Source organism: Pongo pygmaeus, chromosome 20 (assembly GCF_028885625.2).
Source record: "Pongo pygmaeus isolate AG05252 chromosome 20, NHGRI_mPonPyg2-v2.0_pri, whole genome shotgun sequence".
NCBI classification, from domain to species: Eukaryota; Metazoa; Chordata; class Mammalia; order Primates; family Hominidae; genus Pongo; species Pongo pygmaeus.
The window spans coordinates 26,284,962-26,298,950 of NC_072393.2; positions in this window are offsets into that span (position 1 = coordinate 26,284,962).

Sequence of the window (13,989 nt, forward strand, 5' to 3'; positions counted from 1 at the left end):
AAAAATGAGACAGAAGCATTCTCAGAAACTATTTTGTGATGTGTGCATTAAACTCACAGTGTTGAACCTGCCTTTTGACAGAGCAGTTTTGAAACACTCTTTTTGTAGAATCTGCAGGTGGATATTTGGAGTGCTTTGAGGACAATGCTATATAAGGAAATGTCTTCACATAAAACCTAGACAGAAACATTATCAGAAACTTCTTTGTGATGTGTGCTTCCAAATCACAGAGTTGAACCTTCCTTTTGATATAGCAGGTTTGGAACACACTTTTTGTGGAATCTGCAAGTGAATTTTGGGAGCGCTTTGAGGACTATGCTGGAAAAGGAAATATATTCACATAAAAACTGGAAAGAGGCATTCTCAAAAACTTCTCTGTGATGTGTGCGCTGAACTCACAAAGTTGAACATCCCTTTTGCTAGAGCAGTTTTGAAACACTGTTTTTGTAAAATCTGCAAGTGAATATTTTTAGTGATTGAGACCTCTGCTGGAAAATCATATAACTTCAAATAAGAACGGGACAGAAGCATTCTCAGAAACATCTTTGTGATGTCTGCATTCAACTCGCGGAGTTGAAACTTCCTTTTGGTAGAGCAGTTTTGAAACTGTCTTTTTGTGGAAGCTACAAGTGGATATTTGGAACGCTTTGAGGCTTATGCTGGAAAAGCTAATAACTTCACATAAAAAGTAGAGAGAAGCATTCTCAGAAACTTCTTTGTGATGAGTGCATTCAAGTGTACATTTGGAGTGCTTTGAGGCCTTTGCTGGAAAAGGAAATAACTTCACATAAAAATTAGACAGAAGCATGCTCAGAAACTTCTTTGTGATGTGTGCATTCAACTCACAGAGTTGGATCTTCCTTTTCTTAGAGCGGTTTTGAAACAAGATTTTTGTAGAATATTCAAGTGGACATTTGGAGGGCTTTGAGGCCTATGCTGGAAAAGGAAATAACTTCACATAAAAACTAGACAGAAGCATTCTCAGAAACGTATTTGTTATGAGTCCATTCAACTCACAGAGTTGAACCTTCGTTTTGATAGGGCAGTTTTGAAACACTCTTTTTGTAGAATCTTCAAGTGGACATTTTTAGTGCTTTGACGATATGCTGGAAAAGGAAATATCTTCACATAAAAACTACACAGAAGCATTCTCAGAAACTTCTTTGTGATGTGTGCTTTCAACTCACAGATGTAAACATTTCTTTTGATCGAGTAGTTTTGAAACACTCTTTTTGTAGAATCTGCAAGTGGATATATGGAGCGCTTTGAAGCCTATGCTGGAAAAGGAAATATCTTCACATAAAAACTATACAGAAGCATTCTCAGCAACTTCCTTGGGATTTGTGCATTCAACTCGGAGAGTTGAACCGTCCTTTTGTGAGAGCAGTTTGGGAACACTCTTTTTGTAGAATCTGCAAGTGGATATTTGGAGCACTTTGAAGCCTAAGCTGGAAAAGGAAACAACTTCACATAAAAACTAGAAGGAAGCATTCTCACAAACTTTTTTGTGATGTGTGCATTCAACTCAGCGAGTTTAACCTTACTTTTGATAGAGCAGTTTTGAAACACTCTTTTTGTAGAATGTGCAAGTAGACATTTGGAGCTCTTTCAGGCCTGTGCTGGAATAGAAAAGATCTTCACACCAAAACTAGACAGAAGCATTCTCAGAAACTTCTTTGTGATGTGTGCATTCCACTCACAGAGTTGAACCTTCCTTTTGATAGAGCAATTCTGAAACACTCTTTTTGTAGAATCCGCAAGTGGATATTCGGAGCGCTTTGAGGCCTATGCTGGAAAAGCAAATATTTTCACGTAAAAACAAGGCGGAAGCACTCTATCAAACTTCTTTGTGATGTTTACATTCAACTCACAGAGTTGAACCTTCCCTTGAATAGAGCGGTTTTGAAAGAATCTTTTTGTAGTATATGCAACTAGACATTTGGAGCGCTTTGAGTCCTATGAGGGAAATGGAATTATTTTTAGATGAAAACTAGACAGAGGCATTCTCAGAAACATATTTGTTACGAGTGAATTCAAGTCACAGAGTTGAACCTTCCTTTTGGCAGAGCGGTTTTGAAACCCTCTTTTTATTGACTCTTCCATTGGAGATTTAGGGCGCTTTGACGCGATGCTGGAAAAGGAAATATCTTCACATAAAAACTAGACAGATGCATTCCCAGAAACTTCTTTTTGATGTGTGCTTTCAACTCACAGAGTTGAACCTTTCTCTTGATAGAGCAGTTTTGAAACCCTCTCTTTGAAGAATCTTCATGTGGACATTTGGATATCTTTGAGGCCTATGCTGGAAAAGGAAATATCTTCACATAAAACCAAGACAGAAGCATTCTCAGAAACTACTTTGCAATGTGTGCGTTCAACACACAGACTTTAAACTTACTTTTGGCGGAGCAGTTCTGAAACAGTCTTTTTGTACAGTCTGCAAGTGGATATTTGGAGCGCTTTAAGGCCTACGCTGAAAAAAGAAATAACTTCAATCAAAAAGTAGAAAGAAGCATTCTCAGAAACCTCTTTGTGATGTGTGTATTGAACTCACAGAGTTGAACCTTCCTTTTGATAGAGGAGTTTTGAAATACTCTTTTTGTAGGATCTGCAAGTGAATAGTTGGAATGATTTGAGGCCTATGATGGTAAAGGAAATATCTTCACATAAAAACGATAGAGAAGCATTCTCGGAAACTTCCTTGTGATGTGTGCATTCAACTCACAGAGTTGAACCTTCCTTCTGATAGTGCAGTTTTGAAACACTCGTTTTGTATCATCTGCAAGTGGATACTTGGAGCGCTTTGAAGCCTATACTGGAAAAGTAAATGTCTTCTCATAAAAACTATACAGAAGCAATCTCCGAAACCACCTTGTGATGTGTGTATTCAACTCAGAGAGTTGAACCTTCCTTTTTTTAGAGCAGTTTTGAAACACTCTTTTTGCAAAATCTGCAAGTGAATACTTGGATCGCTTTGAAGCCTCTGCAGGGTAAAGGAAATATCTTCACATAAAAACAAAACAGAAGCATCGTCAGAAACTTCTTTATGATGTGTGCATTCAATTCACAGAGTTGAACCTTCCTTTTGATAGAGCAGTTTTGGAACACTCCTTTTGCAGTGTGTGCAAGTAGACATTTGGAGCTCTTTCAGGCCTGTGCTGGAAAAGGAAATATCTTCACACAAAAACTAGACAGAAGTATTCTCAGAAACTTCTTTGTGATGCATGCATTCAAAACACGGAGTTGAACCTTCCCTTTGATAGAACAGTTTTGAAACACTCTTATTGTAGAATCTGCATGTGGATATTTGGAGCGCTTTGAGGCCTATGCTAGAAAAGAAAATATCTTCGCATAAAAATGAGACAGAAGCATTCTCAGAAACTATTTTGTGATGTGTGCATTAAACTCACAGTGTTGAACCTGCCTTTTGACAGAGCAGTTTTGAAACACTCTTTTTGTAGAATCTGCAGGTGGATATTTGGAGTGCTTTGAGGACAATGCTATATAAGGAAATGTCTTCACATAAAACCTAGACAGAAACATTATCAGAAACTTCTTTGTGATGTGTGCTTCCAAATCACAGAGTTGAACCTTCCTTTTGATATAGCAGGTTTGGAACACACTTTTTGTGGAATCTGCAAGTGAATTTTGGGAGCGCTTTGAGGACTATGCTGGAAAAGGAAATATATTCACATAAAAACTGGAAAGAGGCATTCTCAAAAACTTCTCTGTGATGTGTGCGCTGAACTCACAAAGTTGAACATCCCTTTTGCTAGAGCAGTTTTGAAACACTGTTTTTGTAAAATCTGCAAGTGAATATTTGGAGTGATTGAGACCTCTGCTGGAAAATCATATAACTTCAAATAAGAACGGGACAGAAGCATTCTCAGAAACATCTTTGTGATGTCTGCATTCAACTCGCGGAGTTGAAACTTCCTTTTGGTAGAGCAGTTTTGAAACTGTCTTTTTGTGGAAGCTACAAGTGGATATTTGGAACGCTTTGAGGCTTATGCTGGAAAAGCTAATAACTTCACATAAAAAGTAGAGAGAAGCATTCTCAGAAACTTCTTTGTGATGAGTGCATTCAAGTGTACATTTGGAGTGCTTTGAGGCCTTTGCTGGAAAAGGAAATAACTTCACATAAAAATTAGACAGAAGCATGCTCAGAAACTTCTTTGTGATGTGTGCATTCAACTCACAGAGTTGGATCTTCCTTTTCTTAGAGCGGTTTTGAAACAAGATTTTTGTAGAATATTCAAGTGGACATTTGGAGGGCTTTGAGGCCTATGCTGGAAAAGGAAATAACTTCACATAAAAACTAGACAGAAGCATTCTCAGAAACGTATTTGTTATGAGTCCATTCAACTCACAGAGTTGAACCTTCGTTTTGATAGGGCAGTTTTGAAACACTCTTTTTGTAGAATCTTCAAGTGGACATTTTTAGTGCTTTGACGATATGCTGGAAAAGGAAATATCTTCACATAAAAACTACACAGAAGCATTCTCAGAAACTTCTTTGTGATGTGTGCTTTCAACTCACAGATGTAAACATTTCTTTTGATCGAGTAGTTTTGAAACACTCTTTTTGTAGAATCTGCAAGTGGATATATGGAGCGCTTTGAAGCCTATGCTGGAAAAGGAAATATCTTCACATAAAAACTATACAGAAGCATTCTCAGCAACTTCCTTGGGATTTGTGCATTCAACTCGGAGAGTTGAACCGTCCTTTTGTGAGAGCAGTTTGGGAACACTCTTTTTGTAGAATCTGCAAGTGGATATTTGGAGCACTTTGAAGCCTAAGCTGGAAAAGGAAACAACTTCACATAAAAACTAGAAGGAAGCATTCTCACAAACTTTTTTGTGATGTGTGCATTCAACTCAGCGAGTTTAACCTTACTTTTGATAGAGCAGTTTTGAAACACTCTTTTTGTAGAATGTGCAAGTAGACATTTGGAGCTCTTTCAGGCCTGTGCTGGAATAGAAAAGATCTTCACACCAAAACTAGACAGAAGCATTCTCAGAAACTTCTTTGTGATGTGTGCATTCCACTCACAGAGTTGAACCTTCCTTTTGATAGAGCAATTCTGAAACACTCTTTTTGTAGAATCCGCAAGTGGATATTCGGAGCGCTTTGAGGCCTATGCTGGAAAAGCAAATATTTTCACGTAAAAACAAGGCGGAAGCACTCTATCAAACTTCTTTGTGATGTTTACATTCAACTCACAGAGTTGAACCTTCCCTTGAATAGAGCGGTTTTGAAAGAATCTTTTTGTAGTATATGCAACTAGACATTTGGAGCGCTTTGAGTCCTATGAGGGAAATGGAATTATTTTTAGATGAAAACTAGACAGAGGCATTCTCAGAAACATATTTGTTACGAGTGAATTCAAGTCACAGAGTTGAACCTTCCTTTTGGCAGAGCGGTTTTGAAACCCTCTTTTTATTGACTCTTCCATTGGAGATTTAGGGCGCTTTGACGCGATGCTGGAAAAGGAAATATCTTCACATAAAAACTAGACAGATGCATTCCCAGAAACTTCTTTTTGATGTGTGCTTTCAACTCACAGAGTTGAACCTTTCTCTTGATAGAGCAGTTTTGAAACCCTCTCTTTGAAGAATCTTCATGTGGACATTTGGATATCTTTGAGGCCTATGCTGGAAAAGGAAATATCTTCACATAAAACCAAGACAGAAGCATTCTCAGAAACTACTTTGCAATGTGTGCGTTCAACACACAGACTTTAAACTTACTTTTGGCGGAGCAGTTCTGAAACAGTCTTTTTGTACAGTCTGCAAGTGGATATTTGGAGCGCTTTAAGGCCTACGCTGAAAAAAGAAATAACTTCAATCAAAAAGTAGAAAGAAGCATTCTCAGAAACCTCTTTGTGATGTGTGTATTGAACTCACAGAGTTGAACCTTCCTTTTGATAGAGGAGTTTTGAAATACTCTTTTTGTAGGATCTGCAAGTGAATAGTTGGAATGATTTGAGGCCTATGATGGTAAAGGAAATATCTTCACATAAAAACGATAGAGAAGCATTCTCGGAAACTTCCTTGTGATGTGTGCATTCAACTCACAGAGTTGAACCTTCCTTCTGATAGTGCAGTTTTGAAACACTCCTTTTGTATCATCTGCAAGTGGATACTTGGAGCGCTTTGAAGCCTATACTGGAAAAGTAAATGTCTTCTCATAAAAACTATACAGAAGCAATCTCCGAAACCACCTTGTGATGTGTGTATTCAACTCAGAGAGTTGAACCTTCCTTTTTTTAGAGCAGTTTTGAAACACTCTTTTTGCAAAATCTGCAAGTGAATACTTGGATCGCTTTGAAGCCTCTGCAGGGTAAAGGAAATATCTTCACATAAAAACAAAACAGAAGCATCGTCAGAAACTTCTTTATGATGTGTGCATTCAATTCACAGAGTTGAACCTTCCTTTTGATAGAGCAGTATTGAAACACTCCTTTTGCAGTGTGTGCAAGTAGACATTTGGAGCTCTTTCAGGCCTGTGCTGGAAAAGGAAATATCTTCACACAAAAACTAGACAGAAGTATTCTCAGAAACTTCTTTGTGATGCATGCATTCAAAACACGGAGTTGAACTTTCCCTTTGATAGAACAGTTTTGAAACACTCTTATTGTAGAATCTGCATGTGGATATTTGGAGCGCTTTGAGGCCTATGCTAGAAAAGAAAATATCTTCGCATAAAAATGAGACAGAAGCATTCTCAGAAACTTTTTTGTGATGTGTGCATTAAACTCACAGTGTTGAACCTGCCTTTTGACAGAGCAGTTTTGAAACACTCTTTTTGTAGAATCTGCAGGTGGATATTTGGAGTGCTTTGAGGACAATGCTATATAAGGAAATGTCTTCACATAAAACCTAGACAGAAACATTATCAGAAACTTCTTTGTGATGTGTGCTTCCAAATCACAGAGTTGAACCTTCCTTTTGATATAGCAGGTTTGGAACACACTTTTTGTGGAATCTGCAAGTGAATTTTGGGAGCGCTTTGAGGACTATGCTGGAAAAGGAAATATATTCACATAAAAACTGGAAAGAGGCATTCTCGAAAACTTCTCTGTGATGTGTGCGCTGAACTCACAAAGTTGAACATCCCTTTTGCTAGAGCAGTTTTGAAACACTGTTTTTGTAAAATCTGCAAGTGAATATTTGGAGTGATTGAGACCTCTGCTGGAAAATCATATAACTTCAAATAAGAACGGGACAGAAGCATTCTCAGAAACATCTTTGTGATGTCTGCATTCAACTCGCGGAGTTGAAACTTCCTTTTGGTAGAGCAGTTTTGAAACTGTCTTTTTGTGGAAGCTACAAGTGGATATTTGGAACGCTTTGAGGCTTATGCTGGAAAAGCTAATAACTTCACATAAAAAGTAGAGAGAAGCATTCTCAGAAACTTCTTTGTGATGAGTGCATTCAAGTGTACATTTGGAGTGCTTTGAGGCCTTTGCTGGAAAAGGAAATAACTTCACATAAAAATTAGACAGAAGCATGCTCAGAAACTTCTTTGTGATGTGTGCATTCAACTCACAGAGTTGGATCTTCCTTTTCTTAGAGCGGTTTTGAAACAAGATTTTTGTAGAATATTCAAGTGGACATTTGGAGGGCTTTGAGGCCTACGCTGGAAAAGGAAATAACTTCACATAAAAACTTGACAGAAGCATTCTCAGAAACTTATTTGTTATGAGTCCATTCAACTCACAGAGTTGAACCTTCGTTTTGATAGGGCAGTTTTGAAACACTCTTTTTGTAGAATCTTCAAGTGGACATTTTTAGTGCTTTGACGATATGCTGGAAAAGGAAATATCTTCACATAAAAACTACACAGAAGCATTCTCAGAAACTTCTTTGTGATGTGTGCTTTCAACTCACAGATGTAAACATTTCTTTTGATCGAGTAGTTTTGAAACACTCTTTTTGTAGAATCTGCAAGTGGATATATGGAGCGCTTTGAAGCCTATGCTGGAAAAGGAAATATCTTCACATAAAAACTATACAGAAGCATTCTCAGCAACTTCCTTGGGATTTGTGCATTCAACTCGGAGAGTTGAACCGTCCTTTTGTGAGAGCAGTTTGGGAACACTCTTTTTGTAGAATCTGCAAGTGGATATTTGGAGCACTTTGAAGCCTAAGCTGGAAAAGGAAACAACTTCACATAAAAACTAGAAGGAAGCATTCTCACAAATTTTTTTGTGATGTGTGCATTCAACTCAGCGAGTTTAACCTTACTTTTGATAGAGCAGTTTTGAAACACTCTTTTTGTAGAATGTGCAAGTAGACATTTGGAGCTCTTTCAGGCCTGTGCTGGAATAGAAAAGATCTTCACACGAAAACTAGACAGAAGCATTCTCAGAAACTTCTTTGTGATGTGTGCATTCCACTCACAGAGTTGAACCTTCCTTTTGATAGAGCAATTCTGAAACACTCTTTTTGTAGAATCCGCAAGTGGATATTCGGAGCGCTTTGAGGCCTATGCTGGAAAAGCAAATATTTTCACGTAAAAACAAGGCGGAAGCACTCTATCAAACTTCTTTGTGATGCTTACATTCAACTCACAGAGTTGAACCTTCCCTTGAATAGAGCGGTTTTGAAAGAATCTTTTTGTAGTATATGCAACTAGACATTTGGAGCGCTTTGAGTCCTATGAGGGAAATGGAATTATTTTTAGATGAAAACTAGACAGAGGCATTCTCAGAAACATATTTGTTACGAGTGAATTCAAGTCACAGAGTTGAACCTTCCTTTTGGCAGAGCGGTTTTGAAACCCTCTTTTTATTGACTCTTCCATTGGAGATTTAGGGCGCTTTGACGCGATGCTGGAAAAGGAAATATCTTCACATAAAAACTAGACAGATGCATTCCCAGAAACTTCTTTTTGATGTGTGCTTTCAACTCACAGAGTTGAACCTTTCTCTTGATAGAGCAGTTTTGAAACCCTCTCTTTGAAGAATCTTCATGTGGACATTTGGATATCTTTGAGGCCTATGCTGGAAAAGGAAATATCTTCACATAAAACCAAGACAGAAGCATTCTCAGAAACTACTTTGCAATGTGTGCGTTCAACACACAGACTTTAAACTTACTTTTGGCGGAGCAGTTCTGAAACAGTCTTTTTGTACAGTCTGCAAGTGGATATTTGGAGCGCTTTAAGGCCTACGCTGAAAAAAGAAATAACTTCAATCAAAAAGTAGAAAGAAGCATTCTCAGAAACCTCTTTGTGATGTGTGTATTGAACTCACAGAGTTGAACCTTCCTTTTGATAGAGGAGTTTTGAAATACTCTTTTTGTAGGATCTGCAAGTGAATAGTTGGAATGATTTGAGGCCTATGATGGTAAAGGAAATATCTTCACATAAAAACGATAGAGAAGCATTCTCGGAAACTTCCTTGTGATGTGTGCATTCAACTCACAGAGTTGAACCTTCCTTCTGATAGTGCAGTTTTGAAACACTCATTTTGTATCATCTGCAAGTGGATACTTGGAGCGCTTTGAAGCCTATACTGGAAAAGTAAATGTCTTCTCATAAAAACTATACAGAAGCAATCTCCGAAACCACCTTGTGATGTGTGTATTCAACTCAGAGAGTTGAACCTTCCTTTTTTTAGAGCAGTTTTGAAACACTCTTTTTGCAAAATCTGCAAGTGAATACTTGGATCGCTTTGAAGCCTCTGCAGGGTAAAGGAAATATCTTCACATAAAAACAAAACAGAAGCATCGTCAGAAACTTCTTTATGATGTGTGCATTCAATTCACAGAGTTGAACCTTCCTTTTGATAGAGCAGTATTGAAACACTCCTTTTGCAGTGTGTGCAAGTAGACATTTGGAGCTCTTTCAGGCCTGTGCTGGAAAAGGAAATATCTTCACACAAAAACTAGACAGAAGTATTCTCAGAAACTTCTTTGTGATGCATGCATTCAAAACACGGAGTTGAACTTTCCCTTTGATAGAACAGTTTTGAAACACTCTTATTGTAGAATCTGCATGTGGATATTTGGAGCGCTTTGAGGCCTATGCTAGAAAAGAAAATATCTTCGCATAAAAATGAGACAGAAGCATTCTCAGAAACTTTTTTGTGATGTGTGCATTAAACTCACAGTGTTGAACCTGCCTTTTGACAGAGCAGTTTTGAAACACTCTTTTTGTAGAATCTGCAGGTGGATATTTGGAGTGCATTGAGGACAATGCTATATAAGGAAATGTCTTCACATAAAACCTAGACAGAAACATTATCAGAAACTTCTTTGTGATGTGTGCTTCCAAATCACAGAGTTGAACCTTCCTTTTGATATAGCAGGTTTGGAACACACTTTTTGTGGAATCTGCAAGTGAATTTTGGGAGCGCTTTGAGGACTATGCTGGAAAAGGAAATATATTCACATAAAAACTGGAAAGAGGCATTCTCGAAAACTTCTCTGTGATGTGTGCGCTGAACTCACAAAGTTGAACATCCCTTTTGCTAGAGCAGTTTTGAAACACTGTTTTTGTAAAATCTGCAAGTGAATATTTGGAGTGATTGAGACCTCTGCTGGAAAATCATATAACTTCAAATAAGAACGGGACAGAAGCATTCTCAGAAACATCTTTGTGATGTCTGCATTCAACTCGCGGAGTTGAAACTTCCTTTTGGTAGAGCAGTTTTGAAACTGTCTTTTTGTGGAAGCTACAAGTGGATATTTGGAACGCTTTGAGGCTTATGCTGGAAAAGCTAATAACTTCACATAAAAAGTAGAGAGAAGCATTCTCAGAAACTTCTTTGTGATGAGTGCATTCAAGTGTACATTTGGAGTGCTTTGAGGCCTTTGCTGGAAAAGGAAATAACTTCACATAAAAATTAGACAGAAGCATGCTCAGAAACTTCTTTGTGATGTGTGCATTCAACTCACAGAGTTGGATCTTCCTTTTCTTAGAGCGGTTTTGAAACAAGATTTTTGTAGAATATTCAAGTGGACATTTGGAGGGCTTTGAGGCCTACGCTGGAAAAGGAAATAACTTCACATAAAAACTAGACAGAAGCATTCTCAGAAACGTATTTGTTATGAGTCCATTCAACTCACAGAGTTGAACCTTCGTTTTGATAGGGCAGTTTTGAAACACTCTTTTTGTAGAATCTTCAAGTGGACATTTTTAGTGCTTTGACGATATGCTGGAAAAGGAAATATCTTCACATAAAAACTACACAGAAGCATTCTCAGAAACTTCTTTGTGATGTGTGCTTTCAACTCACAGATGTAAACATTTCTTTTGATCGAGTAGTTTTGAAACACTCTTTTTGTAGAATCTGCAAGTGGATATATGGAGCGCTTTGAAGCCTATGCTGGAAAAGGAAATATCTTCACATAAAAACTATACAGAAGCATTCTCAGCAACTTCCTTGGGATTTGTGCATTCAACTCGGAGAGTTGAACCGTCCTTTTGTGAGAGCAGTTTGGGAACACTCTTTTTTTAGAATCTGCAAGTGGATATTTGGAGCACTTTGAAGCCTAAGCTGGAAAAGGAAACAACTTCACATAAAAACTAGAAGGAAGCATTCTCACAAATTTTTTTGTGATGTGTGCATTCAACTCAGCGAGTTTAACCTTACTTTTGATAGAGCAGTTTTGAAACACTCTTTTTGTAGAATGTGCAAGTAGACATTTGGAGCTCTTTCAGGCCTGTGCTGGAATAGAAAAGATCTTCACACGAAAACTAGACAGAAGCATTCTCAGAAACTTCTTTGTGATGTGTGCATTCCACTCACAGAGTTGAACCTTCCTTTTGATAGAGCAATTCTGAAACACTCTTTTTGTAGAATCCGCAAGTGGATATTCGGAGCGCTTTGAGGCCTATGCTGGAAAAGCAAATATTTTCACGTAAAAACAAGGCGGAAGCACTCTATCAAACTTCTTTGTGATGCTTACATTCAACTCACAGAGTTGAACCTTCCCTTGAATAGAGCGGTTTTGAAAGAATCTTTTTGTAGTATATGCAACTAGACATTTGGAGCGCTTTGAGTCCTATGAGGGAAATGGAATTATTTTTAGATGAAAACTAGACAGAGGCATTCTCAGAAACATATTTGTTACGAGTGAATTCAAGTCACAGAGTTGAACCTTCCTTTTGGCAGAGCGGTTTTGAAACCCTCTTTTTATTGACTCTTCCATTGGAGATTTAGGGCGCTTTGACGCGATGCTGGAAAAGGAAATATCTTCACATAAAAACTAGACAGATGCATTCCCAGAAACTTCTTTTTGATGTGTGCTTTCAACTCACAGAGTTGAACCTTTCTCTTGATAGAGCAGTTTTGAAACCCTCTCTTTGAAGAATCTTCATGTGGACATTTGGATATCTTTGAGGCCTATGCTGGAAAAGGAAATATCTTCACATAAAACCAAGACAGAAGCATTCTCAGAAACTACTTTGCAATGTGTGCGTTCAACACACAGACTTTAAACTTACTTTTGGCGGAGCAGTTCTGAAACAGTCTTTTTGTACAGTCTGCAAGTGGATATTTGGAGCGCTTTAAGGCCTACGCTGAAAAAAGAAATAACTTCAATCAAAAAGTAGAAAGAAGCATTCTCAGAAACCTCTTTGTGATGTGTGTATTGAACTCACAGAGTTGAACCTTCCTTTTGATAGAGGAGTTTTGAAATACTCTTTTTGTAGGATCTGCAAGTGAATAGTTGGAATGATTTGAGGCCTATGATGGTAAAGGAAATATCTTCACATAAAAACGATAGAGAAGCATTCTCGGAAACTTCCTTGTGATGTGTGCATTCAACTCACAGAGTTGAACCTTCCTTCTGATAGTGCAGTTTTGAAACACTCGTTTTGTATCATCTGCAAGTGGATACTTGGAGCGCTTTGAAGCCTATACTGGAAAAGTAAATGTCTTCTCATAAAAACTATACAGAAGAAATCTCCGAAACCACCTTGTGATGTGTGTATTCAACTCAGAGAGTTGAACCTTCCTTTTTTTAGAGCAGTTTTGAAACACTCTTTTTGCAAAATCTGCAAGTGAATACTTGGATCGCTTTGAAGCCTCTGCAGGGTAAAGGAAATATCTTCACATAAAAACAAAACAGAAGCATCGTCAGAAACTTCTTTATGATGTGTGCATTCAATTCACAGAGTTGAACCTTCCTTTTGATAGAGCAGTATTGAAACACTCCTTTTGCAGTGTGTGCAAGTAGACATTTGGAGCTCTTTCAGGCCTGTGCTGGAAAAGGAAATATCTTCACACAAAAACTAGACAGAAGTATTCTCAGAAACTTCTTTGTGATGCATGCATTCAAAACACGGAGTTGAACCTTCCCTTTGATAGAACAGTTTTGAAACACTCTTATTGTAGAATCTGCATGTGGATATTTGGAGCGCTTTGAGGCCTATGCTAGAAAAGAAAATATCTTCGCATAAAAATGAGACAGAAGCATTCTCAGAAACTTTTTTGTGATGTGTGCATTAAACTCACAGTGTTGAACCTGCCTTTTGACAGAGCAGTTTTGAAACACTCTTTTTGTAGAATCTGCAGGTGGATATTTGGAGTGCTTTGAGGACAATGCTATATAAGGAAATGTCTTCACATAAAACCTAGACAGAAACATTATCAGAAACTTCTTTGTGATGTGTGCTTCCAAATCACAGAGTTGAACCTTCCTTTTGATATAGCAGGTTTGGAACACACTTTTTGTGGAATCTGCAAGTGAATTTTGGGAGCGCTTTGAGGACTATGCTGGAAAAGGAAATATATTCACATAAAAACTGGAAAGAGGCATTCTCGAAAACTTCTCTGTGATGTGTGCGCTGAACTCACAAAGTTGAACATCCCTTTTGCTAGAGCAGTTTTGAAACACTGTTTTTGTAAAATCTGCAAGTGAATATTTGGAGTGATTGAGACCTCTGCTGGAAAATCATATAACTTCAAATAAGAACGGGACAGAAGCATTCTCAGAAACATCTTTGTGATGTCTGCATTCAACTCGCGGAGTTGA